Genomic DNA, 27,304 nt, shown 5'->3' with positions numbered 1-27,304 from the left:
TAAGTGTATAAACACGTTAACTAATAACACTGTATCTTTCAGGACAAGAAAGAGACAACTCTAAATACTGGATTTAATGAACAGAGGTCCCTTAAGAGACACCACTTTGCATGTTGCAACAACTAATTTCTAAGTGTAGATTAAACATAAATGTTATAAATTATTTTATGAACTTATTCAAAAGTACACAACGTGAAATTACTCCATTTATCCTTAGTAGTATAGAACAAGTGATTAAAAAAATCTAAGCTACACTTAATTCTTAATCAAAGGATAGCAAGCATTTTTCAAACAACAGCAATTCACAAGGATAAGAATACACCCTGAATCTGTAAGGAAAAAAAGACAAGTGCTGGAGAAACGTCAATCACTGTCAGGTTTAGCAATTTCACACACCACCCAGGTTTCAAAAGGAAAAAAAAAATTGATAATGTCTAATCTACACATTTAACAATCTCAGGTCAAAAGAACTAAATAAACAGTTTCCCAGCAAGACTGTTTACTACATCACTTACCAAATGACTGCTTGACTGTAAATGTCTGTAAGTCTTGTCTAGATACACACGCTGTTTCTAAATATTTGAGGTACATACTCAAAATGAGAGAACAATGATTTTTAACACAAAGTAAGCTAAGATCTTAAATTAGAAGGAAAAATATAAGGAGAGCAGAAAACTGTTTCACTGATCACACTGTCACACTAATATTCTACCAGAAGTAGAGTGCATACATATTAAGGGCAATGAAAAGAAAGTGGCCCATTTAAAACATACCTCACCATCTATCAAACAGCAGACATTCTGTCTCCAAGTGTAAAGAAAAGTTTAACAACAACGACGTTACATTAAAGAATTCACTTCAGTTAAAACTGTTTCACCTTAAGTCAATAAAGAGAGACTACACGTAAGTCTTTCGGATATAATTTTGTTGCATTTGTACTAAATTGTAGAAGTAATGGGATGATGCATTTATAAAATAGCCTACACCTACACAGAGAGCTTATATTTCCGTGTACCTAAATGGCCTAAATCTACACAGAGAGCTTATATTTCCATGTACCTAAATGGCCTAAAACTAAATACTTGTAGGGGAAGAGAGACCTTCAAATGACTAAATATTAAAGGCAGAAAAATCTATTAAATAGTGCCTTTAAAGGTTATGCTCTCTCTCCAGCATGGAAGGTTTGCTGAAGATAATCTGCCAAGTGATTCTAATACATAAGAGCTCTGAGATCTCCTATGGCCCCAAATACAAACATAGCTTAACTAGAAATTCAGATGACAGGGGACGGCCCCTGGCCAAGTGACTAAGTTAGTATGCTCTGCTCTGGTGGCCCAGGATTTCGCCAGTTCAGATCCTGGGCGCCGACACAGTACCACTCATCAAGCCATGCTGAGGCAGTGCCCCACATGCCACAGCGAGAGGCACTCACAACAAGAATGTACAACCATGTACTGGGGGGCTTTGGGGAGAAAAAGAAGAAAGAAAAAAAGATTGGCAACAGTTGTTACCTCAGGTGCCAATCTTAAAAAAAAAAAAAAGAGGTTGCAATAGTTTAAAAAGAAAAGAAATTCAGACGACACAAAGGAAGTTTCACACATTTCTGTTTTGTTTTGTGTGTTTTTGTTTTTGGTGGACGTGTGAGCATTTTGGCCAGAAGCTCTACTTAGAAGACTAGCCCATAAAAGCCCATTTAAGTCATAATACCATGTATTTGAAATAAACAAAAAAACCCAACACGCTGTACAATATTAGCAATTAAAGCATGAAGACAATCCAACTGAATCAAAAACAGATTTCTATATTTGGCAAAAGTGTTCCACTGTAGCCCAGGAATAGTCAGCGAAAGAAACGCAGCCTGCTGGCATCAAAGAGTGGAACAGAAAAACGGCAGAGTACTGATAGGGGCAAGACAGATGTCAGGGCTCCACAGTTGGAGCTGAGATTTCAGGTGAGGCAACAGTACAGCACTACCTCCTTTATGCTGCAAGAGAAAAGAGCCCGGAAAGAAAGGCAATCAAATGGCCTGGACACCCAAGAGGTTCCTGTACCTGAAATATGAGGCTAAACTGAACATTACAGGGTAATCCACAGGCAAAGGATTATACACAATGGAGCACTACGCAACCACTAACATAGCGGAGAAGAACTCAGTGACACAAGGGAGAATATTCACAACCTACAGCCAAATGAATAGAGCAATTTACCAAACAGTATTTAAGGTATAATCCTTTTTGGTTGTCATCATTATTATGGCATAGAAGAGAGACTGTACCAACATACACTAAAATGTAGCTATCCCCAGGTTTACAAGTCAGTTTTTTCCTAACTTTGACGTACCTGTGTGTTTTTAAATTTTCCACAAAGATATTATTTTAATTAGAAAAAAGTAAAAAAAAAAAAAAAAAACAGAGTTTTCCCAGAGATTGCTTTTAGTTGAAAGAGGGAAAATAAGTAACTATACTGTGTGAAGAAACAGGACAACATCTTGACTGTGTGGATCAAAGTCACCACCACAACGTGGAGCAGGCAGACATCACGCCCCTCTGATGTGATGCTCTGGAAGGACACAACATCACGTATGAGCAGTGGAGCTGGGAATGCATAACCTGAATCTAACCTCAAGGAAATGGACAAACCAAAACTGAGGAACATGCTATAAATGCATTCTTTTAAAAACGTCAGTGTTAATGAGAGACAAAGAAAGGCTGAGGAGCCATTACAAATTAAAGGAAACTCAAGAGACAGGACAACTAAAGATCCTGTATTGGAGAGTGGTAAATGCTAGAAAAAATGCTATGAAAGATACTATTGGGACAGTTCATCAAACTGGAACACAGACTGTAGATTCTTGAACTTGATAACTGTATGTGGTTACACAAAAGAATAATTTTGTTTTTAAGAAATACAATTGAAGTATTAAGAGGTAAAGGGGTATGAGGTATGCAAACTAATCTCAAATATTTCAGAAAAACAGCATGTGTGTGTGTGAGAGAGAAATAAGTGAATGATAAAGTAAATGGGGCAAAATGTTAAAAACTGGTGAATTTGTATATACAGGAATTCTCTTTGTCTTATAACTTTCCTGTTAGGCTGAAGTTATTTCAAAATAAAAAGTGTGTGGGGGGGGAATCCTGTAAATTCTCCTGAATTATACAAAAGCTCCTCAATTTGCAAAATTTCATAGAAACTAAGTTACACATCCAATTAAAAGTACAACTCTTCCCACCAACAGATGGCGTTAGTGGTCACTTGTTTAGTTTCACTTTAGAGCCACAGTGGTCTCATGAACAGCCTTTTGGAACTAAACTACATATATCCACAAATATTTTTGCCTCACACTAATACAAAGAATAATACAGATGAATACTATTTAAGAGGTGGAAAGTACTGTGGCAATCTCACCTTGAGGTACATTTCAAATCCCCAAGTCGTCTTTATTTTAATATTTGCCTCCCTCCATCCCAGGGCCATGGCCTCCCCCAACCCGCCGACTCCCCATGAAGAGTCATGGCAATAGTAATTTACTATAAAGAGATGGGGAAGTGTCACATCTTTCAAATGTGCAAGGATGAAAGAAGGGGAGGGAAGAAAAATGGAAGTAAAGAAAAGAAAGGGGGAAAAAGGCAAGTCTGCTCACCCATTGCTTTATTTCAATCCCCTGATTTCATTTACTTATTTGAGGAAGATTAGCCCTGAGCTAACATCTGTGCCCACCTTCCTCTACTCTATATGTGGGACGCCTGCCACAGCATGACTTGACAAGGGGTGCCATGTCCACACCCGGGATCCAAACCGGTGAACCCCAGGCCACCGAAGCAGAACATGCGAACTTCGCCACTGCGCCAGTGGGCTGGCCCCCAATCCCCTGAATTTATAGAAGACAACAATCCAACAGGAGGTCTGTGATCTGGCCAAGCTCACATAACCAGTTAATGGCAGAGGCAGGTCTTAAATGCAAGCCTTCTCTTTGCTAATCCTTGGCGCTTTCTACAATGCCAAATTACCATCTCCCTACCAACCCTTAATTGTATGTTTAAATACTGTGGAAATGTGTGGGTGGCAGGGGGTGAAATATCTAGTTTTGCTCCCTCTTCACTTCTAAAATAAGCTCACTAGGTGAACAAGCTGACAAAGGAAACAGCATGCACGAAGGCCAGGAATGGTGAAATCCTTCGTCACCAGCATTCAGAGAACTGTCAATAGTTGAGTACAGTATAATTAGAGGGCAAAATGTAAACAAGAGATAGGAAGCATCAGGAACCGAGCCTGGAGAAGTAGGTATAAAGGGCAATGTCTGTCACAGTAAAAAGAAAAGCCTGGACTTTATCCTGTAGGCAACGAAAACACAGAGTCCTTATAAACAGACTAGTAAATTACATGACTTTGTAAGTTTCATTCAGAAGAAGATACACACATACACACACACACACACACACACACAGACTGAGACTATTATCCATTCTTATTGAATTCAGAAATCTCAACAAATGGATACCTGTGTGACGACGTCATGAACAACAGATTCTGAGTGATTTGTCCCAAGATATCTTGAAAAATCCCCAAATTTGAGAACACTACTATGGCATATAACACATTAAAGTATAACTTTTTTTTTTATTCCTGAAGTATTCTAAACATACTGAAATATTTAATGATTTAAATTACTTTTGATTTAATGATTCTAAAAATACTGAAATAATTTATACTTATTTACATTAGCACACAAATTGCAAAGCAGGCTGATTTACATCAGGAATTTAAGCCACCACAGATTCTTACATTTTACTCTTTAATTTATCCCAAGTTCCTCTTCCTAGACCTATTACTTTTGCTTCTCTTTGGTCACCAACACTAGCAGCATAAACGGTGTTGGTAACAAAAGTTACTACACAAAAAAGTAGAAAATAACAAATTACACTGAGATGTGCCCTACGGGTGGTGAACTAGGATCAAATCTGTGCTCAGCAAAATTACAAACCATCATATGTCACACACCCTCCCAGTCATTCAAGGAATAGTGAAAACCACAACTGTTAATTTGTGAAAAACAGAGATCTATTCTATCAGCAACTGACTGGCCAAAAAAAAAAGCATCATGTACTCAAACCCCACTGGCCTTTTAAAGGTAGCAATGCCTATAACAACATATATATTTGCATAGTGATTTGTAGCTGACACACCTTAAAATAATTTCAGCAGAAGGATTTCAAGAAATCTTTTAATAGATTTACAATGTAGTTTTCCATCAGAACACTTTATTAAGAACCAGAGAGTACGGGGTCTCTGAAGATGTTTACTCCTGTATAAGTTCCTGGGGCCATCCAGTGACCAGAAGAGAATTTCCTGCATAAATATCAAGGTGGTACAGAGACTGGAACACTGTTCTTCATTTATGTTAATGACCCCCTAATATTATTACATTCAACTTAGGAAACTGAGGCTCAGAGAGGTTAAGAAGTAGGATATCTCTTAAAAGCAAAATAATCTTTCCTAGAAGTTTCCTCTTTCCAGAAAAGGAAGGCTTCCCTACACATCTCATTTGCTACGACTCCTTCATAATTATTTATCTCTGCCAAAGAGGAAATGTCAGGCAAGTCTTCACAGACAATCTGATATTTGAGATAAATCTTAACAAGCAGAAATTGGGCAGATGGAGGGGAAATGGTAAGGACGTTCCTGGAAGAGGAAATAATACTAACAAAGACAGAGAATGGAAGAAACAGGCATGACTGGAGAATGTTGGTTAATTCTTCACAGAAAAAGCATGAGAGCAAGCGAGAGAGCGAGAGTGGGAGTGAGACAGAGAGAGAGACAGAGAGAGATAGAGACAGAGACATAGAGGGAGAGAGAGACAGAGACAGAGAGAGAGAGACAGAGAAAGAGAGACAGAGAGAGAGAGAGTTTGAGAACAGAGACCATAAACTGCAAAGATAGACTGGAGCCAGCTCATGAAGCATTTACAACAACATAGGAAGAAACATGTACTTTATTCTCTAAATCAAGATTTCTTAACTAAGAGATCATGAATTAGACTTTCCAACTCCCCAAAAGGATAAAAATTGTGTAATGAACACAAAATAATTAATTTTTCTGGATCCACAGCTATCAAATGGTTTTCAAAGGGACTCAGGCATAAAAAGTGGTTAAGAACCACTTTTCTGGGTGAGTGGGAGTCACTGTATAATTACAGGCAAGGATATGTGCCATATACTTTTATTTTAGAAAAGTAACTGTCAACATGTGTGGAGGCTGACGGATTAGAAAGAGAACCTTAAAAGCAGAGAGAGCAATAAGGAGATGATTGCCCTACTGCAGCCAAGAGATTATAAGTACATTTTTAAAAACCTAATTCCAGAGACTTTTCAAAGGTAAACTTGCTGGAACTTGTTGATCATCTGCACATGGGTTGTGAATGAGAAAGGAACCAAGCAAACCTTATCATTCCACTTCTCATTTAAATTTCATGTGTGAATTGAAATTTATCATATTACCATCAGTAAAAGCCATTCAAGACAACAGAGCAGCTGCAGGTGAAAGGGTACCACCTTCTATTTGCAACCAGCCACCACTGGGAAACTAAGCAGAAAACGCCACATGTCCCAAAGAGGAAATGCTGGGTCTAGGACAGGGGTTGGCAAACTATGGCCCACAAGCTGAATCCAGCCCTGTCTCTGTAGATTAAGTTTTACTGGAACACAGCCACATTCATTCATTTATGTATTGTTTATTGTTACTTGCCTGCTACAAAAGCAGACCTAAATAGATGAAAGAGATTGTAGGGCCTGCAAAAAGAAAAAAATTCTGAAGTATTTACTATCTGGGCCTTTACAGAAAGTTTGCCAAGCCCTGATCTAGAACAAAAACAGGCACAGATTCTACTTCAGAAAGCACTCCTGTAGTACAATAGACGTGAGCAATATGCAGAGGAAAGCTGTACATGGATCAAATTTAGCTCTGTAACATGAGTCTTGTGGGGTCAGCTGTAGATATATTTGTAGGAGCAGCAAACTACTCCTAACCAAATCAAATATACAAAATTCCAAGTATTACCCTATTTGGAAAAAAACTGCCCCTCATAAGCAACATATTAAGAGTCAATGTTGTCAACCCAATCCAAATCCTTGTCTTTCTCCCTCATTCTTTCACTCAAATCTACCTTGTCTCCCCCAGCTTCTCTTTTAAAACAGAAAAAGAAGAAAATACTCAGATCCAAGTGTCACCATACAAAACTACTGAAAACTCTCTGATCTGAGGACCGGAGTCTTGGCCTATTTGTGGAACACTGGCAAAAAGATGCCTAGGTAGGCACTTAAAATTAATGAACCTTAAATTTAAATTTCAGATTTCACATAGCCACTAAATATTTAAAAACAAACAAAAGCTAAACGTTAGTCCATCAATTAAAATTAAGCTCTACTGGTGGCCTCTCTGAGACTAGGCTGAGAAACTATGGGTATGGTAGTAGCGACGTTTTGACATTTTTTTCAAATGATATGAAAACAAATACTGCAACACATCCAAACAGATCAACTCCAGGTGGCTATACAAAAATAATTGTTTCAAAAATGAAAGAGTCTCATAATTATATCATCCACACATTTCCAAAAGCCTTAGATAGAATTTTCTTCAAAGGTTCTTGCTTAGCAACTTGTTTTGTCAAAAAATAAGCAGCTAAATTGACTTTAGATACTCTATAAATCAGGGTTTCTCAACCTTGGCACTGACATTTGAAACCAGGTAATTCTCCCTTGAGGGGGACTATGCTGTGCACTTGAGGCTGTTTGGCAGTATCTGTGGCCTGTATCCACTACATGCCATTAACAGTTTTGGCAATCAAATGTCTCCAGATACTGCCAAATGCCCCCTGGGGGGTAAAATTGCTCCAGCTGAGAACCTCTGATCCAAATGAATTAAATTTCTCGATTATTTCTAAGAAAAAGATTTCAATCAACTTTTTCTGCTTTGTGTATATTTAAAGTAATTATGCGAAAGATGCAGTAAAGATGCCTGTTATATAAGCAGTTTTAAATAAATCTTTTATCAATTCGTATCTACATTAGGATGTTTATTCCATCATTAAAAACAGCTTTCTTTATATATAGTGGCATATAATAAACTGCACGTGTTTCAAGTATATGGCATACACTCATGAAAAAAGTCTCCATAATCAAGGTAGCGACCACACCCACCCAGTCACTCCCAAAGTCTTTTCTCTTCAGTAAATATCTAGGTGTAGACTAGCTGGTGGGTCTATATCTAACACTTTAAGAAACAATCGAACTGTTTTCTAAAGTGGTTGTACTATTTTACAGGCCCAAGAGCAAAGTCTAGAGTTCCAGTTATTTCACACCCTTGTTAACACTTGGTAAGGTCAGTCTCTGATTTTAGCCATTCTAATGGGTGTGTATTGGTAGCTCACTGTGATTTTAATTTGTATTTCTCTAATGACTAATATTATATTTAATATGTTATGTAAATAAATACTTCTTGAGAGTTCTTTATATATCCTCGACACAAATCCTTAATCGGATATTTGATTTGCAAATATTTGCTCCCACTCTGCAGGTTGTCTTTTCATTCTCTTAACATCATCTTTCGAAGAGCACACATTTTTAATTTGATGAAGTTCATTTGATCAATGTGCTGTTTTATGGATCATGCTTTTGGTGTCATACCTAAAAAATATTTGCCTAACTCAAGACCACAGAGATTTTCTCCTGTTTTTGTCTAAGAACTTCATAATTTTAGGTTCTACATTTAGGTCTATGATTCATTTTGAGTTAATTTTTGTATACAATGCAAGATATATAGACTAAAGTTGATTTGCTTATATGTGGATATCCAATTGCACCAGCATCATCTGTTGAAAGGACTATACTTTCTTCATGGAATTTTCCTTCGCACTTTGTTAAAACTCAATTGTCCATATACGTATTGGCTTATTTCTGGATTCTTCTACTCCACTCATCTATTTCTCTATCTTTACAACACCAGGGTTTTGATTATTTTAGTTTTATAGCGAATTGTGCTAGCAGGTGGTACTAGCTCTCTAACTCTGTTCCTCTTTTTCAAAGTGGTTTCTTCTATTCTAGGTCCATTTCACTTATACATAAATTTTGGAATCAGCTTGTCTATTTCTGCAAAAAAGCCCTGCTAAGATTTTGATTGGGATTGCACTGACTCAATAGATCAATTTGGGGAGAACTGTCATCCTAGCTACAGTGAAGCTTCTGACCTACGAACAAGCACTATCTCCTCATTTATCTAAGTGTCCTCTAATTTTGTCCAGCAACGCTGTGTAGTCTTCAGTATGTCACACGTGTTGCTAGTGCCAATGGCATTAGTTTTATTAAACTTCAATTTGACTGTTCATTGCTAGTGTAAAGAAGTGCAACTGATATTTATATATTGATCCTATATTCTGCAACTCACTTATTAGTTCTAGTAGTTTCATAAATTCCATCAGATTTTCTCCACAGTCATGTCGTAAGCAAAAAAAGACACACTGATTTCTTCCTTTCCATTCTAGATGCCTTTTGTTTCTTTTTCTTGCTTGACTGCACTGGTTAGAACCTCTAGTGAACTTTGGAAAAGAAGTGGTGATGGGGCCGGCCTTGTGGCCGAGTGGTTAAGTTTGCGTGCTCCGCTTCAGCAGCCCAGGGTTTTGCTGGTTCGAATCCTGGGCACAGACATGGCCCCGCTCATCAAGCCATGCTGAGGCAGCGTCCCACATGCCACAACCAGAAGGACCCACAACTAAGAATATACAACCATGTATCAGGGGGCTTTGGGGAGAAAAAGGGAAAAAAAAAAAAGAAGTGGTGAGAGTAGACAACCTTGTCTTGTTCCTGGTCTCAGGGAGAAATCATTTGGTGTTCCACCATTAAAACTACATTATCTGTCATTTTTTCAGATCTCTTTTATTGGGTTGAAGAAATTCCTTTCTAATCCTAATTTGCTCAGAGTTATCTGGAATGGAGGTAAGATTGTCAAATGCTTTTTTCTTCTTGCATTTATTGAAATGATCATATGGTTTTTCTTTTTTTAGTTGGTTAATAGAGTGAATTACACTGACTGCTTTTTAAATTTTAAAATAACCTTGCATTCCTAGAATAAACCCCACTTGGTTATGATGTATTATGTTTTTTAATATAAATTGTTGCATTCGATTTGCTATAATTTGTTTAGAAGTTTTCCATGTATGCTCATGTGGGATATTTCTGTGAAGTCTTTTCTCATAATGTCTTTGTCTAGTTTGAGTATAAAGGTAATGCTGGCCTCGTGAAATAAGTTAGGAAGTATTATTTCCTCCTCTGCAATTTTCGGAAAGTGTTTATGTAGAACTGGTATAATTTATTCCTTAAATATTTAGTAGAATTCACTTGTGAAGTCATCTGGACCTAGAGAGTTCTTGGTGGGAACATTTTAAACACAAATTCTATTTCTTTAACAGATAGAGGGCTATTCAGGTTGTCTATTTCTTCTTGAGTGAAGTTTGGTAGTATTGTGTCTTTTGAAGAATTTGTCCATTCCATCTCTGTTGTAAAATATATAGGTATAAAGTTGTTCATAATAGTCCCTTGTTATCCTTTTATCATCTGTAGGATCTGTAGTGATGTCACCTCTGTCATTCCTGATATTAACCAGTCTGGTTAGAGCTTTATCAATTTTACTGATCTTCCCAATCAGTTTTTGGTTTCATTTTAATAGACATTTTCATTTCAATAGACATGATTTTCTCTACTGTTTTTCTGTTTTCTATACATTAATTTCCACATTGATCTTTACTATTCTCTTCCTAATAGTTACTCTGGTTTAATTTGCTCTTTTGCTCATTTATTAAGGTGGAAGTAGAGGTCATTAATTTGAGATCTTTTTTATTCTCTAATATAGGCATTCAGTGTTATAAATTCCCCCCTAAGAAGTGCTTTAGTGGCATCTCACAATTCTGATATGTTGTGTTTTCATTTTCATTCAGTACAAAATATTTTCTAATTTTCTTTTGATCTCTTCTTTGACCCACAGGTTATTTAGACTTGTATTATTTAGTTTCCAAGTATTAGTAAATTTTCCACAGTTGTCTGTTAGTAATTTCTAATTTAATTCCACTGTAATGAGGAAACACAGGATCTCAATCCTTTTAAATTACTGAGACTTGTTTTATGGCCCAAAATATGGTCTATCATAGAAAATGTTCCATGTGCACGTAAGAAGAATTGAGAAGAACAGCCTGTTGTTGTTAGGTAGAATAATACTCTCTCAATGTTAACTAAGTCAAATTGGTTGACAGTATCATTCAAGTCCACTACATCTTTGTGATTTTCAATACTGAGAGAAGTGTACTGAAATTTCCAACTATAACTGAGGATTTGACTATTTCTCCTTGGAGTTCTATCAGTTTTTGTTTGATGTATTTTTGAAATTCTGTTATTAGGGGCACAAATATTTAGAACTGTTATGCCCTCTTGATTAACCAAGCTCTTTATCATTATGTAATGACATCCCTTATCCTCAGAAGTATTCTTTGCTCTTAATGAAGTCTACTTTGTCTGATATTAATATAGCCATTCCATCTTTCTTTTGACTCTTGTAAGTATGATATATCTTTTTCCATCCTTTACTTTTAACCTGTTTGCATCTTTATATTTGATGTTTCTTGTAGGCAAGGATATAGTTGGGTCTTGCTTTTTTAGCATAACTGAAAATCTCTGCCTTTTAACTGGTGTGTTTAGACCATTAATATTTGATGTGATTACTAATATTGTTAGGTTTAACTCTATTATCTTGCTATTTATTTCTATTTGTCCCATACTTTTTTTCTTTTTATGCCTTCTTTTGAATTAAATGAGTATGTTTTCTGATTCCATATTATCTCCTTTGTTGGCTTATTACCTGTAACATTTTTAAAAACAGGATTGTTTTAGGATTTAGAGTATACACCTTTTAACTTAACATGGTCTATCTTCAAGTGATATTATACCACTTCACATACAGTATAAGAATCTTACCTAGCAAACTACCTAGTATCATACCTTGCTCACCTAAGTCTCTGTACCTGAGGTATGCTACTTCCATTAAAATGGGAGAGAAGCATTAGAAAAGTGTAAAAGAAATATTAGCAACAAACTGAGATATTCTCCTTGGTTTCACTTAAAAAGGTAAATAAGAACTGAAAAGGAAAGAGATGTTTACAAATTAAAACTCTACAATTACAACAACTGGGTCCAAATCCTAGCTCTGCCAGCTACATATTGTATAAGCTTAGACAAGACGCTTGGCCTCCCTGCTTCTGTTTCTACCTCTCTAAAATGAAGACAACAAGAGTACCTACTTCACCAGGTCATGGTGATGATCCAAGGAGTTAAGTAGGTAAAACGTTTATAACAGCATCAAGCATCTATTAAACACTTAATAAACAGCAATTCCTATTATTCATACTGAATAAGACAGTATTTTTTAATGCCCTACACAATACCTGAAATATTCTTGCTTATCCAGCCCACAAACTGGGTTGCACTGTTCTGAGTCCGTAAGCAAGTTAACTCTTTAGGCTCTTTCAGTTGCAAGAAATTCTTTCAAATGACCCCAAATGGCATTATATATATGATGCTATTTACTGAACATTTGTTATATGCTTAGCATTGTTCTAAAAGCTCTGCGTGTGTCAACTCATTTAATCCTCATATCAACCCTATGAGGAAAGGTATTATTTATGATGCTCATTTTACAGATGAGGAACAAGACAAAGTTGTTAAACAACCTGCCCAAGGTCACACAGCAAGTAAAAGACAGAGACAGAATTCTACTGCCAAAAGTCTGACACCAAAGCCTGCACATTCTCCTGGGGGGAAAAACTGGATGCGGCATCAAGAGGGGCAGGAGACACAGAAGTACCAGAGTAACAGAAGAAGAGCATTTACAGAGCCAGAAACCAGAATCTTCGATCTTATGTTTTGTGCCTGTCTTGCTCTCAGACCACAGGGTTTCTCGTTCAGAATTTCATGCTTCTCTTGGCACAGATGCTCTATTCTTTTCTAGTTACCAACTGGCTTCCTCATCTCCTTTATCATTTCTATAATTCACAGCTTCTGCTTATACTTACTTTCCAGTCTCTCAAACTTTAGTTTCACAGAACTCCAGACTAATGCATCCTTCCAGCGTCAGCTCTCATGGCTCAATGACAAATTAACTCCATGTTTCCTATAAATGGCTATAATTTTCCCCACCAGACAATCCTAGGTTGGTACTTGGCTTACAGATTAGCAGCCCTTAGATCAAACGACCACTCCTAGACCAAGCAGTTGCAATATAGTCCTACGTGGTAAAAAAACACAGCTATTGAGGTCTGTTCCTCTGCAACGCACTGTGGAAAAAGTAGATTTCCTTCAAAGGAACTGTGGGAAGACCAGAATTACAAAACACATGTCAAGGACATTGAGTCAGCTAAGTCACCACTAATCTGGGGCTCAAAAGTCTTGTCAGTATTTCTAATCTATTTAGTTATAGTAATTAAGCAGTTACAAACACAAATTTTGGTTGTTATTAAGGAGATCATATAATTTACAGTGTCACACAAGTAATACATAGGTCACAGGTCCAGCTGTTGTTAAATCAAGGGTTGCCAGACTATATCAACAGTATTACGACTGAGAGGAAGAAAACGCACTGTCATCGTCATTTCCAATTCTGCTCAGAGATGGAAGTAGTGAACATCAGTGACCCTATCCACTCTGATAGCTGTATCTGTTGGGCCACACTGGAGTGAACCAGATGAGGTGGCTAGATGTGGTGACCTTATTACTACAGCCAATTCACAGCTGCCCACACTGTTTAGATAAACAATTACAACACAGAAGGCTTCAACAGTACTGCCCATTTCCTTTAAATTCAAACCTCCAAAGCGCTATCTTTAAAAATCTTTTTGCAGATGAGTTCTATCCTACACCTTTTGGCTTTCTTAATGGCAGAGGATGGCTTTGAATTTAAAACTTTCTGCCACATAATTAGCTAAGATCAAGTAATAGGAAGAAGAAAGGAAAAAGTAAATATAAAACTTATTAATGCTACTTTCCCATCAATATTGTTTTAAGCCTTTTTATTAGGAAGGTTATCTAATACATATATATACAACTAGTAGGCTTTTTTTTTTTTAAGAAAACTCCTTCTAAACAGTTTGGATTTTTCCTCCAATCTTGATTTACAAACTTTCAATCTACAGCATCAAGAAGAAAGGAAACAGAGAAGCTAAAAGTTAGTGACAGTACGTACTATCATTTTAATTCTAATCTGCTTTATTTCTGAGGGCTGAATAATGTGGTTCTACTTTATCAAATATAACTATTTTCCACTCCATCTCAAATAAACGCTTCAACCCAAAGAACGACAAAAAGACTAATTCTTGTTGTTGTATCTTCGGTCATCCCGTTTCCCCCAATATCTATATGTTCTTTCCACTGCAATGAAACACATTCCTTGAAGACCACTCCTGCCCTCAGAGCCTCCTCTCCTGTGAACCGCTTGTTCTTCAGGCTGACACACACCTACTTATGGTCTCATGCTATTTACTGTGGTTTCACATAAAAGACTTCGCCTCACCCAGAAAATGTAAACAACAAGCGCAAGGACCGAGACTTATACTTCTATGATAACATTAACAAGCGCTGGACTCAGAGAAGATTCAAAAATAATGTTGACAAAAAGAAGCAACTCAAAAGCGCAGTTTCTTATCCTTAAGATATCCTCAAAACTTTCTCTTTTAGTAGAGTTAACCCTGTCCCCCAGCTTTAAGAGACAGGATCTAAACCACACAAACCTGTGAAAAATATATCCTCAAATTAAAACAGTAAAAGAAAAGTAGCAGAGGTTATCCTAGCGACAACTTACAGAATAAGAGCTAAGTCGATCAAAGCTAAAATACATAGTAATGCCCCATCTACAAAATCCTAAAATCTATAAAGATTTCAGCACATTCACAGAAGAGCAGCTTAAGAGCAGCAACAGAAAACACAGATTTGCCATGTAAGCTAATTTCAGAAGGCCAGAAAAGTTCTGGTCAAACCCTGGGACTGTAAGTCAGGACTGGAAGAGGTCTAACAAATAATTCACTCCAGTTACCCTAGAGATCTAGAGTAACCTCAGATACAAGAGAAGGTAGGCTGTGATTACACTTCCTCTTCAAGGTCCTGAAAGAGGAAGAGAGAAGTAATTCAGCTCAGGACTTTGCTTACACCTTCTCATTTAATCCTTAAAATGATCCCATAAGAAGACACTCATGCCCATTTTACAAGTAGGGAAGCTGAATGTTAAAGAAATTAAGTAACTTGCCCAGATCCACACAAACTTTAAGCACAGGATTAAAATCCTTGTCTAGGTCACAAAAAAAATTATTTTCAATTTAATTTAGTAAATTATTTGACTGCAAGAACACTCAGATGCATTAGAAATTTAAGTCAACATAAAATCATACTTTTGACATTCACATTCCTTTAAATGCAAATTAAACTATAGGTTTCTAAGATATACATTTAATAGAAAATGCAACTGATAATTTTTAGACTAGATCCAACCAAATCCATAGCCATATTAATCTTGCTCAAGCAAGCACATGTGAGTGTATCATTCCTTGTTCAAAAGACCGTTAGTGGAATTTAACTTTATTACAACTGGCAAACCATTTGGATAAAAAGACAAAAAGATCGTACACTAAAATAAATAGGATGAATTAACGATGAAAAACATTTAAGCCATAGAAATACTAGAAGTAAACACAGATGAATTCTTTTTTATCTTGGCATAGGAAAGCCTTTCTAGGACTGAGAGCAGAAACAGAGACAACAGAAGAGATTGATAAATCTGACTAAATAAAACATAAAACACACACAGTAAGACCCATATATTTCATCAATTCTAAGATGAATATTTTCTCATCTTTTAGTATCTCTGAAATCAGGATGCCTCTTAAAATCAATAGTGTCATGGTTTAAGTGATAGAATATTTTTATTCTTAGTTGTACATAAAATAGTGTATCTTATAATTGAAGCCATCTCAGATTCAATAAAATACTCTAAGTTAGGGGACAAAAGATAAACTGGGGAAAAGATCTACAAGTGACAAAGACTTAATATTCTTAATTAAAGAACTCTTACATGTTATTAATGTTAACTAATAGGCTGCTTCAACTGTACTGGTTATGTTTCATTTCTTAAGTTACGGGTTAACTATATTTTTCTTTATATACTTTTTTGTATATCTGATTTATTTCACTAAAAGACTCAATTTTAAAAGACTGAGCATTTAGAAAATGGGTAAAAGGTATGAAAAGGAAAACAGAGAAAGCAGCACAAATGTCCAAAAACATGAAAATATAAACTTCATTGAAATGTTTAAAAATGCAAATTAAAAGTTAGGGGGTATTTATTCCATAACAGATCAATATATGTGTTTTTAAAGCTAATCACCAAGTCAGTGAGAGTATAGAGAAACAAACACTTATACACCCTGGGGGAGAATGCAAATGTACTTCACCTCCAAACAAGCAATCCTTCTTTTTGGAATTCATCAAAAGGAAATGATCAGAAAAGTATAGGAAGACCTATAAAAGATATTACCTCTCTCACTGTTTATAACATCAAAGTTAGAAACAATCTAAACGTCCATCAAGAGATTAAATTATGATACATCCACACATGATACAATGCAACCACTAAACATGAGGGTAGAGAGAACCTGTGTTTGAAAGCGATGTAAGTGTCCCTCCAAGTGTACAGACTTTTTATATGAGCACCAGATTTACCCTTTTTTCCTGGTTTGATTTGTTTCACTTTATTGAGATATATGGAAATACTAAGATGTGCATTTATGTAAGGTATACTGTTCAATGAATATTTACTACGTGGCCATCCATGTAACCATCAATCGTATGAAGATAGGGAACATTTCCAGCACGCCAGGAGCCTTGCTCCTCTAATCCCAACCTCTAAACACCAACCCGACTTCTATCAACATAGATGAGTTTGACCTTTTCCTGAACTTCAAAGAAAACCAGAATCATACAGTATGAACCTTTGTGTCTGGCTTCTTCTGGTCAACATTTTTTTGGTGATATTCACCCACATTTGCCGAGTAGAGCAGTAGTTCCTTCTTTTTCACCAATGTGTAGTAGTCTAGTGTAAGGCATACCACAGATTAGTTATCCAGTTTTCTGCTGATGGACATTTGGACTGTTTCCAGTTGGGAGCTATTATGAAAAACGCTGCTGTTTTTTCAGGTTCTATAACTTATTTTATTCGTTCTGCCTCTTAATTTAGTTGTAGGTATTTCTATTAATAAAAAAAAAAGGATTCAACAACCCAGAAAAATGTAATGAAGAAAAAAATCTGGCATCTCACCACATAGACAACTACTGTTCTCATTTTAAGATTTATGTTTTACATAACTGAGTATAACTGAGTTATACATGCTGTTTTCCTGAATTAACCCTTTCCCTTTATTTTCTCACTTTTTTCTCTCCCTCTCCTTAACTTAGCCCAACTACGTAACAAATGTTTACATTTGGTGTGCAACATTTTTCCACCCTTATGAGATCACTTACACATGTACATACATACAAAGACACAGGGTTTTTGTTGTTCGTTTTACAAAAACAGGATATTTTATATATTCCTCTACACCTTTTTCTCACTTAATATGGTGGCAATGTACTCACATTACTGATTATTTTTGCCATGTCTTGTGTTGTTAACAGCTTTACCAAGATATTCAGATACCATACAATTCACCCATTAAAGTGTAGTACAATTCAATGGTATGTACAACCATCTCCACAGTCAATTTTAGAATATTTTCATCGTCTCAAACATAAACCCCAAACCCTTTAACTACTCCCTCATCCTCCCACCCACCCGTCCCCCTCCAGCCCTAAGCAACCACTTATCTACTTTCTGTCTCTACAGATTTCTCTGTTCTGGACACTTCATACGAATGGAAGCATATAATACGTGGTCTTCTGTGACTGCTGCTTTCACCTAGCACAATGTTTTCCAGGTTCACTGATGTTGTAGCATGTATCAGTACCTTACTCCTTCTAACGGCTGAATAATAATCCATTGTATGGATACACCACATTTTGTTTATTCATTTGTTGGCTGATGGTTATTTGTGTTGTCTCCACTTTTTGTCTACAATGAGTAATGCCAGTATAAGCATTCACGTACAATTTTTGCAGGGACATGTTTTCATTTCTCTTGGGTATAGACCTAGCCAAGGAACTGCTGGGTCATACGGTAAGTCAATGTTTAATCATCTGAAGAACTGTCATACTGTCTTGCAAAGTAGCTACATCATTTTACATTCCTATCAGTGTATGAGGGTTCCAATTTCTCAATATCCTTGCATACACTCGTACTATCTAACTTTTTTATTCTAGCCATTGTAGTGGTATGAAGGGGTATCTCACTGTAGTTTGATTACATTTCCCTGATAGCTAATGATATCAAGCTATAGCTAGATATACAAGAAGCCACATGATAGCTACATGATAGCTTTCTGTATATCTTCTTTGAGAAATGCCCATTCAGATCCTCTGCCCATTTTTAAATTGGGTTGTCTTTTTATCATTGGGTCGTCAAGAGTTCTTCATGTATTCTCTGAATGCAAGCCTTTCATCAGATATATGGCTAGCAAATATTTTCTCCCATTCTGTGAGTTGTCTTTTCACTTTCTCTTTTTTTTTTAAGATTTTATTTTTCCTTTCTCTCCCCAAAGTCCCCCGGTACATAGTTGTATATTTTCAGTGGTGGGTCCTTCTAGTTGTGGCATACGGGACACCGCCTCAGCGTGGCTTGATGAGTGGTGCCACGTTGGCAGCCAGGATCTGAATCGGCAAAACCCTGGGCCATCGAAGCAGAGCACGCAAACTTAACCACTTGGCCACGGGGCCGGCCCCCGTCTTTTCACTTTCTTGACGCTGTCCTCTGAAGCACAAGTTTTAACTTTTGATGAAATCCTATTTATCTGGTTTCTGTTTTGTTGCTCCTGCTTTTGGTGTCATACCCAAGAATCTTTTGCCTATTCCAAGGTCATGAAAATTTACCCCTATGTTTTCTTCTGAAGTGCATGTCTTTTGATGCACATATATATTGATTTCTATCAGGTCTATACCAAGAAGTGAAACTGTGGGATCACAGGGTATGCACATGTAGAGCATTAGTAGATGCTGCCAAACAACTTTCCAAAGTGGCTGTACCAATTTTCAAACCCATCTGAAACATACGAGAGTTCCAAGTGCTCTACCTTCTTGTCCACACTTAGTATTTTCAGATTTTTCATTAACACCATTTTGATGGGTATGTAGTGGTATCACATGATAATTTTAATTTGCAATTCTCTGAAAATTGTGTGTTACTTCCATTTCACCTTGGCCATCTGGACAACTCATTTTGTAAATGCCTGTTCCAGTCTTTTGCCCATTTCTTTTAAAACTGGGTTGCCTGCATTTTTTTTTAATTGACATGTATATTTTTTACATACTCTGGTCCTCTGTCAGATTTAAGTATTGCAGACACTTTATCCATTGTGTCACTTGCCTTTTCACTCTCTTACAGTATCCTTTGATGAAAAGTTCTTATTTAATGAAGAATAATTTATCAATCTTTTCTTTTCTGGTTAATACCTTTTGTGTCCTGTTTTAAAAAAAATCTTTGCCTACCATGGGATCTTGTAGATATGTCTCTATGTTTTCTTCTAGAAACTTTATTTTTCACCTTTCACATTACATCCACAGTTCCTTCAAGAAGCACATAATCCCTATGTTACAAAACCATTTCAGAGAACAGAAAAAAACGGAAAGCTTCCCAACTCATTTTACGAAGCTAGCATAACTCTGAAGCCAAAATACATACATAAAAATCTCTGATAAAGTTATCTATTGATAAATGTGGATTTTAAAAAACTCAAAGACAAGCGCAAATAAAGTTCAGCTTGTGGGGAGAAAAAATCAATGCAACACAGCTAAGTAGGGTTGAACCCTATCATGCAAACAGAAGATAATCTATTAATAAAATATATCCTATTAGCAGATTAATGGAGAAAATACATACGATCATCTCTACCAATAGAGAAATAGTACTTGATAAAATTCAGCACTTATTTATGATATTAAAAGAGAAAAAACTCTGGGGGGGCCGGCCCGGTGGCGCAGCGGTTAAGTTCGCACGTTCCGCTTCTCGGCGGCCCGGGGTTCGCTGGTTCGGATCCCGGGTGCGGACATGGCACTGCTTGGCAGCCATGCTGTGGTAGGCGTCCCACGTATAGACTAGAGGAAGATGGGCACGGATGTTAGCTCAGAGCCAGGCTTCCTCAGCAAAAAGAGGAGGACTGGCAGTAGTTAGCTGAGGGCTAATCTTCCTCCAAAAAAAAAAAAAAAAGAGAAATAACTCTGACAAAACTAAGACTAGAAGGTATTTCTTAATCTTTTACACTTATCTATCAAAATCTTATACTAAGGTGTGGGAAATAAGGAGAGGTTGGTAAAAGGATACAAACTTTTAGTTATAAGATGAATAAGGTCTGAGGACCTAATGTATAACATGGTAACTACAGGTGATAATAGTGTATTGCATAACTGAAATTTGCTAAGAAAGTAGAACTTAAATGTTGTCATCAAAAATAAAAAGATAAATATGTGAGGTGATAGGTGTGTTAATTAATTCAATGGGGAGAATCCTTTCACAATGTAGACATACATCAAATCATCACATTGTAAACTTGAAATACCTTATAATTTTGCCAATTATACCTTAATAAAGCTGAAAAAATAATAATATCTATTAAGTTCTCTCTCTTCTACACATTGTTCCTTTCTTGTTAATATTTATGTGCGTATATAATTTAAACGTTAGTTAAAATATAAAGGCAACTATTTTTGTCTTTTTGTTTACAGGTGTATTGCCAGCACCAAGAACTATTCCTGGCACACAGAAAATTCTCCATGGCTTTTTCTTAATGAATAAATAAATGAATGATTTCTAAATCAAAATTTGCCTTTGGGAAAAAAGTTATAGTACTTTCTTCTGGCATTTCTCTAGAAATAAGCAGTTATATGGGTTAGACATATAAGTTTATATGTATAAAAATAGACATCTGTATATATTAATTATGCATGAAAATATCTGATAAGGCTAATAAAATAACCATATCTAATTTTTAAAAAACCTATAGTAAGATAATCAGACTTAACTTTGAGACTTTAGAGGTATTCTTATTAGAAGAGAAACATGAAAATAAGAACCATCTAACTCAAGTGAGCCCTTCATGCTGCTGGCACTCACACTCCATTTTCCTGTTCTATTCTACTCTACTCTGTTCACTTTTCCACTCTTTGATAGATGACATAGTCATTTTCCCTCTTCTCAAACCTCCAACACACATCCCATTCTTCCTTAGTCTCAGCTAATGACCTTGCTTCTCAGACACTAAGGTTAAGCAGAAACAGATGAGAACTTCCTCAAGCCACCACCATCATGTCTCTGTCCATATATTCTGCCTTCTCTCCCATCTCTGTAGATAAACTCTCCCTACTCCTAGTAAAGCAAAGGCCCACCCTTCCACCTATGCATAGATCAGAAGTCAGCAAACCACAGCCCATGCTGTCTAGGACTGCTTTCACGCTGCAAAAACGAAGCTGAATAACAGTAACAGAGACTATACTGTCCACAAAGCCTAAAATACTTATTTTACTATTTAGCCCTTTAAAGAAAAGATTTGCTGACCCCTGACTTAGATCATCTCTCTTCTCATCTACCATGGTCTCTGCCGGTTGAAAGGGCACACTAAGTTCCACACACAAGAAATGAAGTAAGATCCACACATACAACATCAGGGACATAGATAAACTGATGACAAAGAAAAGATCTTAACAGGGACAGGTCACAAATAAAGGATGCAGACTGAATGGCATAAGACTTTTCAACAACCATTTGAAGCTGGAAAATTATAGTGCAATCGCTTCAATTTTGAGGGAAAATTATTTCACCTTGGACTCCATACCCAAACCAGCCAAATTATCAACCAAGTATCAATACAGAAGAAAGGTATTTTCACCAATATGAACACCTCAAAAATTTCATCTCCTCATACGCTCTTTCTTGAAAATTACTGAGGGATGCATTTCACCAAAACAAAGGTATAAATCAAGAAAGAGGAAGGCATGGGTCCAGAGACCACAGGCTCCAACACAGGGAAAAGGCAAAGAGAATTCTCAGAATCAAGGTGAAGGGAAGTCACCAGCTACAGCTCTGCAGCAGAAATGGAGAGTCACGGTGCAGATTGGAGCAAAAGCATAGAGAGCCCTAGGATTTTTCCAATTTCTTAAAAAAATCAAATGATCAATTACCTGATGGTAATTGGGACAGTTTCTAGAAAAAAATTAGAGACAAAAAGGAAACCAAGCAAAAAACAAAAAAGAAAAAAAAATTTACCTCCAACAAATATAATAATACAAATATAATCATAGTACACTGCAAGGTTTAATGGTGAACAAATTTACAAAGTCATAATAATGTAAACAATGAACACTGATTTAACCAAAGCATGCTCTAACTACACTGGGAGGATAAAGGGAGAGGAGGTTCAAGGTGGCATAACAATCCTAAAGCACAGGCTCACCTTCCACAGTAGGAGTCCAACAGACAGTATCTAAAATTGAAAAACAAATATTTTAAAATATGAAAGATTAAATATCAGAAGAAACAGCTGAAAGTACTGAAAATGGTTACTCTGAGAGCAGGATCTGGGAAGGAAAGTTAGACAAGAATGTACCTCAGTGTTTTTCACTATAAGTCTTAGAGTGCAATTTTCTTTTTAGTTGCATAGTTGTATTATAGTAAAAATTAATGCGTTTTTTTTAAACACAAAGTTTAGTGGTTTTCCTATCATTTAATACCAGTTAATTCACTGACCCCACAAATATTATCTGGGCATTGACTATGTACCAGGTACTTTCCTAAGTGCCAGGAATACAACAGTGAACAAAACGAAGTCCTTGCCTTCATGAAGTTTATATCCAGGGGGAAGGAGACGATAGACAAATTAATATATGCTATAATGTCAGATAAATTACTGTTGTGAAGAAAAATAAAGATAAAGACAGAGTCGGATCAGGATGCTATTTAGGTAGGGTTTTCAGAAAAGGGCTTTCCAAGAATTAGCAAAAAGGAAAACGACCTAAAAAGGAAAATCTGTCTTGAGAAAAAGGTCATATAAGTAAATAAAAGAAGGGTATCAATTAAATTCAAGGTGAGAGCTTCATTTTAAACCTCTCATACTCCAAAGCAATGTATCGTTTAAGAGCCAGTACCAAAAGTTCTCTGTAGTGGCACACAAAAATTGCCAGGTACCTTCAACGTAAGTCATATGAACACAGCTATTCATACTCTTGTAGATCCCCAACTAGCCATTATTTATTAAAGTGACTGTTATTAAAGTGACTTTTTTCTTTCCATAGAGGAGATAGACGTCACACATTTCAAATTCCAGTGTTTTATTCTATTATGTAGTTTTCCCAAATCAAAAGCTCAAGAAAGACTCTAGATTAATTCTAAGTCACCAAAACTTATCACACCTAATCTTCATTCACTCCCTAAAGAGAAACCCTAAACCAATGGGAATAGACACATTTAAAGAAACAATCTACAGGGTATTGCAATACAGTCATTTTCCTCTCCAAGGAACCTCTTGCAGGCTGAGGCAGAATTTCAAGCTATTTGAATTATCTTTTCACAAAAATTGAATAACTAAAAAAATGCAGCATTCAGATTGAAAGGACAATTTTATTCCAAATACAGTTGTTACACAATAAAAATCTCACATTCAAAAAATAAGACTGATTTTACTATGTCTTATTCTCAAACCACTTGTACCATTAAAAGTAAATCCAAACTATCCGCCTTTTTTATACAGCAAAAAAAGCAATCCTTTTAAATTTTAAATAGGTTTGAAAGTTTACCTCACAGAGAAAAAAAATTCAATTAATTAAATTTCAATTAATAGTTGGGTTTGAAGTTTAAAAGTTATTCGGAAATTTCTGGAAAAGCACACCAGCAGCTGTACTGTAGCACGAGATGTGGATGCTCTCCCCGCTGAGCTTGGTAACCTGACGTACCAAGACTTGGGTCTGGGTTCCCCGCTTGCTTACTGGCAGTGTGCTTACCATCTCTAAAGCCACGTCCTCACCTAAAATGGAGAGCATAATGCCAACATAAGGCCAATGTTAATTACTGGCAGTCCTGTCAATGAGAAATATCAATAATCTATTTTTTAAAACCTTTGTAATCTGCAAAGAACTAAGACTCACTTATAAACGAGTAAGTGCCAAGAGAGAATATTTTTAGCAAACACTTAACTATATAAACCAAAAGAATAAAGCTGTTTAGCCACATGCAAACCCTCCATCATCTGACTTCAGGTGGAATGTTTATTTCTGGTATACTTAGGAACCAGAATACCCATGTATATAAATATTAGCCTATTTTTAAAACAATTGTCTTCATGCTTTTGTTCACTCAATAATATAATTCCCACTATTCTTAGAAGGAAAAAACACAAACAATATCCTTAACCAAAAAAACTCATCAGAGGAGTTTTGACTTCTTAAACTTTTAAACTAACATTAAACAAAGTGTTATCTGAGAATGAAGCAGCAGACTATTTGCCTACTTACCCTGTAAGCTCCAGCAGGGCTCAGACCTGTCTTTTTCTTTGTTGTATCTCCAACATCTAGGCAATTAACTGGCACCAAGGAGGTACTCAATAAGTATGTGCAAATGAAGGAGCCAGGCCTCTAGAAAAGGCTTAAGTATTCCAAGCTGCAACAGAACAACTTCACCTATATATCCATCATTCACTACAAACCACTACACTCTCAACTGTAATGACTGAAACAGACAGTTACTAGGTTTTTAAAGACACAAATACATTACTCACATGTGTAATAAAAGTACAAAAAGTCAAAGATTCACAAAGCCAGTTTTTTCACTGTATTTTCTCTGAGGAAATTTTGGTGTGTTCTTTCTGATATTAAAAACACGTATCAGAGAAGCATGTTGCAGTCTTGATCATTCAAGCGCTATCTTTAAAGTTGTGTTGCAATCTGGAATAATTTAGGCAAAGTGAAAGATATTTCCAGAGTCCCACCCAGAGTATTTTGAAAAGTCAAACTCCCTAATTCAATGAAAGGTGGAATATAATGAAAAAATCAAAGGTAGATCTTACTATTTCAAAATTATTATACTGAATTTTAAAATGAGAAAGTGAATTGTTTAAAATAAATTAAATTGTATTGAAATTATTTATTCAGAAAGTCATCTAATGTCCTCACATTTGATCTTTAGATCTAGCTAATAAGACAAGTCATTTTCCTAATCTTTGAAGCGAGATGATAAACTTTACGCATACAAACCCTGAGTTAGAGGTTATTTTTATTAAAAATAATACTGTTTGGATAAGCTTCTTCATAATTCCAAAGTCTACAGTAAGATATTCAGCAGTAAGAGTAATACATATATTTATGATTCTACAGCACTTGTATAAGCATAATTATCTGGGTGGAACAGGCTTTACGGCCAGCAAGCTATGATCTCTAACTGCAATACTACGCACGCACGGATCGAAAAGTTTCCCGAAATCCTAGTGGTCATCTTCAAAGAGACCTGAACAAGAGTTGATCTGATGGTAAGTATAGAAAAACACCAAAATCAACTCATAAACAGTATGACGAAAACAAGGCTCTCTACCGCAACCACAGCGTTGAAATTAAACTATTCAAGGACACATAAAAGATAAAGCTCAGTTAACTACTACCCGTGTTTCTTACTTTACGGTCTTAAAACACTGGGTATTAGATATTTCTTCTTGGCGCTTTCTTCAACAGAAATTTAGTGTTTCGACTGCCCCTCCTCCACAGCTAACATCAGTGCCCTTTCCTCCTCCTCCCTCACCCCTCCCAGTTCAAACAAATTAACATTTGTGCTAAGGTACCTCCTATCAGCTCGCAGCTTCTTCCCAAACACGCCCACGTACACTGAAACTGGCCTGCGTCTACACCACACACAGCTACAGGAAAAGAGCTTCGAGGGGGGCAGGTGGGGGGGATAATTTAGCTCCGCACAGGTTTACGGCTATTCTCCAGATATCAGCTCTTCACTCGTGGCTCGGGTTTCTCCCAAATCACCTCCAAAGCATGGTGTTTACGAGCCGACCTAATCCGATACTGCAGTGGAATTCCGGCTATCTGCAGACAGACAGCCCGGCTTTGCAAGTGTTTGATCAGATCCGTCCGGAATCTCTTTTTTCCAATACGCCCGCTCCTGGCCGTTTAGCAACGAGACCTCGGGCAGCGCCCGGGGCTCCGCACCCCGCCGCGCGCCCGGCCCGAGGCCAGCGCGGGACCAGCGCCTCCGGGTCCGGGGCTGGCGGCGACTCGGGCTGCGGACCGCTCCGCAACAGGTCACCCTGAGCGCCAGCGCGCGGGCTCGAGGCCGGCCCGGTGGCCAGGCTGCGGGGCGCAGCCGCCGGGGCCAGGGGAGGGGGTGTGGCCCGGCGCGGCGGCCGCGGCTCCGGCTCACCTGAAGGGGCAGCGCGGGCGGAGAACGGGGGCTTCCGCCAGCAGCAGGGAGGGCGAGGCGGGCTCGGGGGACCCCGCGCCCCTCGGCCTCGGGACAGACACCCGGAGCGGGGACCCCACGGCCGCATCCCGACTCCGAGAGCGAGCCGCCGGCGCTCTCCGTCAGCCCGAGCCCCTCGGGCTCCTCCCCGCGCCGAGGGCGACCAGCCCCAGGGCCCGCCGGGGAGAGCTCCCCTGCGCAGCGCCCGCGCCGCCGCCATTCCCCGCGCCGCCGCCGCCGCAGCGGCTCCGCGCCGCCCGGGGGGCGCAGCGCACCCACCTTCCCTCCCCCGCACCGCCCGCCGAGGCTCCGCGCCAGGCCCGCGGCCAGAGGACCGACCTGTGCCGCCGCGGCAGTGGCCTCGGAGGATGGAGGGGCGACGCCGGCCTCCCGCTTCGCCGCCGCCGCCGCCGCCTAGGCTAGCGCTCGGCGACCCGAGCAGTCGGCGTCTCTCATTCAGCGCCCGCCGCCGCCGCCGCTCGGGGGAGGGGAGTGAGCCGGATCCACCCCGTCCGCGCCGGCCGTGGGGGAGGAGAGCGGGGTTGGCGGAGGCGCGCGCCCGGCGGGCGGGGCGGAGCCGCCCTCGCGCACCAACCGAGCGCGCTCGCGCGGGCCCCGAGCGCCCCGGCCGGCGGGTCTTCCC

General features: G+C 38.0%; 1 protein-coding gene across 3 annotated transcripts in view; it reads right to left on the bottom strand.

Annotated features, from left to right (window-relative positions):
• The window catches only part of RALGPS2 (Ral GEF with PH domain and SH3 binding motif 2), a 154,339-nt gene extending 127,053 nt beyond the window's left edge, over positions 1-27,286 (bottom strand). The window contains exons 1-2 of one of the 3 annotated variants that reach the window (XM_046680544.1): positions 27,001-27,285; positions 22,667-22,696 (exon numbers count right to left, since the gene is read on the bottom strand). The gene's annotated coding sequence lies outside the window, so the exon portion shown is untranslated. Of the gene's footprint in view, positions 1-22,666; positions 22,697-27,000 lie in introns of all 3 variants that reach the window. The other 2 variants (XM_046680546.1, XM_046680543.1) reach the window with 2 other exon arrangements.
• Positions 27,287-27,304: the final 18 nt, after the last annotated feature.

The sequence above is a fragment of the Equus quagga genome, chromosome 13, assembly GCF_021613505.1.
Source record: "Equus quagga isolate Etosha38 chromosome 13, UCLA_HA_Equagga_1.0, whole genome shotgun sequence".
Classification (NCBI taxonomy): domain Eukaryota; kingdom Metazoa; phylum Chordata; class Mammalia; order Perissodactyla; family Equidae; genus Equus; species Equus quagga.
This window is presented reverse-complemented; position numbering and strand designations above follow the sequence as displayed.